At 37.6% G+C, this 2,629-nt stretch overlaps 1 pseudogene; it reads right to left on the bottom strand.

Moving 5' to 3' along the window:
* Nucleotides 1-1,800: 1,800 nt before the first annotated feature.
* Nucleotides 1,801-2,171, bottom strand: LOC102842885 (annotated as a pseudogene).
* Between the last annotated feature and the right edge of the window lie 458 nt (nucleotides 2,172-2,629).

Here is a 2,629-nt window from a genome sequence, read left to right as displayed (position 1 = left end):
GATTTACTGGGCCAGGAATAACCAAATGAAGAGGAAAGGCATGGCATTCATCATCAATAGGAACATTTCAAGATATATCTTAAAGTATAATGCTGTCTGTGATATGATAATATCCATACACCTACAAGGAAGACCAATTAAATCAACTATTATTCAAATGTATTCACTAATCACTCAAGCTAGTGATGATGAAATTGAAGAATTCTACTAACTTCTCGAGTCTGAAATTGATCAAACATTCAATCAAAATTTATTGATAATTATTGATGATTGGAATGCAAAGGCTGGAAGCAATGAGGAAGGGTCAGTCATTGCAAAATATTGCCTTCATGATAGAAATTATGCTGGAGATCACGTGGTAGAATTTTGCAACATCAATGGCTTCTTCATTTCAAATACTGTATGTGTATATATATATATTGACATTTTAATTTCTTTTGAATATGCCATTTTTGTGATCTAGGAAACGTAATCATATAGAGCTGTCTATTTCTTTGGTGATCTAGGCTGTCTTCTGATCTTCAGCTAATGATAAGGTGTAAAACTCCAAATAATAGCTACTTATTTTTCATTAGGAAACCGCCAAAGACCCAGTCTTGAAAGGCATAACATAACGAACATCTTGATCCACAAAGGACAGAATGGCTCAAATGACCTACTAACCAGGCTTTCAGATAGCCAGGTCAGAAATGGTGAACAAAGAAAATGTTGGTGATGTAACTTCAAAATGTTTGTGGAAAATGGAATTAAAAATTCATGGAATTTTTCCAAGAACTTTTTAAAGCTCTCTCTGAAAACCTGTTAGGAGGTTTTCAAAATTCCTGGTCCTGTAAATAAGCAAGTAAAAAAATCTTCTACATGTGGTCATACTGACATTTGATTTTTACCAATCGATTGTGTGGATCATGACAAGCTATGGACAACATTGAGTATTCTGGAACATTTCATTGTGTTCATGAGAAATTTGTACCTGAACCAAGAGGCAGTTGTTTGAACAGAACATGGCAACACTGAATGGTTTAATATTAAGAAAGGTGTGCGACAAGGTTGTATTCTTTCACCATACTTATTCAAACTGTATGCTGAGCAAATAATCTGAGAAGCTGGGTTCTATGAAGAAAAACGTGGCATGAGGATTGGAGAAAGACTCATTAACAACCTGTGATACTCAAATGATACAACCTTGCTTGTTGAAAGTAAAGAGGACTTAAAACATTTACTGATGAAGATCAAAGAGCACAGCCTTCAGTATGGATTACATCTCAATGGTTAGAAAATAAGAATCCTCACCACTAGACCAATAAACAACATTCTTATCGATGGAGAAAAGATTGAAGTTGTCAAGGATTCTTCTTGGATCAACTATCAACACTCATGGAAGCAGCAGTCAAGAAATACTTACTGCATTTTTCCATTTGCCACAAAAAGACAAAGATGAGTATTTAAAATAAATGTTCAACTCTAAAAAGGACGTGGTTACAACACGTTCCACTACAGAATAACTTACAGTTTCTTCATCCAATGAACATCACTATTCTTCCTTGATACAGATTCATGTGGAAACACTTGCCAAAGTTTTTTTTTTTTTTTTTTTTGTCAGATCCAGGAGTTGAAAAATAAAGCATATTCTAATTAGTTACCTGCAAGCTCAGTTAACATCTTTGGGATAAACCTATATAATCTGGCCATAACCTAAACGTCTGTAAACTACAGAATACCTTAGCCCTTAGCTAGTTTCTGTTCAATGTCTTAAACTGGATTCATTCTCATCTATGACTCTTCTCTGGCTCGATGTGGGTGCTAATCATCAAAGTCTGCAATGTCATCAAAGGAGTATCCCTGGTAGCCTTTAGATGCATAGTAGGCAATGCAAAGGTGGTAGAATCCTGGCAGGAATGCTAGGATGACAATAATCAGTACAGGAATGGCTCGGTCTGCCCTCCATCCCCCCATTTGCTTATGTAGCCTGCCAGCAGGAGGGAGCCTATGATAATAAGAAAGGCTCCAATCCAAAAAAGCACGGTGGCAAGTGCAATGGCATTCTAAGGGATCTAAGGAGAACTTTTCTTAAACTGGAGTTCAATGTAGCCATCATCTTTGCTGGAGAGCCTCGAGTACTTCACTTTACTACTGGAAATCCCAGTAACCAGGTTGGTGTGAGGTGGCATCATAACACGTTGACCCAGCTATAGACCAAATGCAATGCCAGGTCACCCACGTGTGGAAAGCTTTCCCACCATTGGCAGCTGAGTCGCTCAAGGCTGCATGGCACACCCTATCCAACTGCCAACCTCCCACCTAGCACCAATACCTTTTTTAAACAACATAAGAGATGACTATGCACATGGACCTCAGCAGATGGAAGACATAGAGATTAAATTGGCTGCATTTGTGGAAAGAGATGGCCATAAAACTCCATATCATCATCCAAAACAAGGCCAGGGGCAGACTGTATAAAAGATCATCAATTGCTCATATGCAAGTTCAGGCTGAGGTTGAAGAAAATTGAAACAAATTCAGGGAAGTCAACATATAATCTTGATAATAACCGACTGAATTTACAGATTATCTGAAGAAGAGGTTTGATGACTTAGACACAAATGACCAAAGACCAGAAGAGTTGTGGGAT

This window comes from Chrysochloris asiatica, unplaced genomic scaffold (assembly GCF_000296735.1).
Source record: "Chrysochloris asiatica unplaced genomic scaffold, ChrAsi1.0 scaffold00097, whole genome shotgun sequence".
NCBI lineage: Eukaryota > Metazoa > Chordata > Mammalia > Afrosoricida > Chrysochloridae > Chrysochloris > Chrysochloris asiatica.
This window is presented reverse-complemented; position numbering and strand designations above follow the sequence as displayed.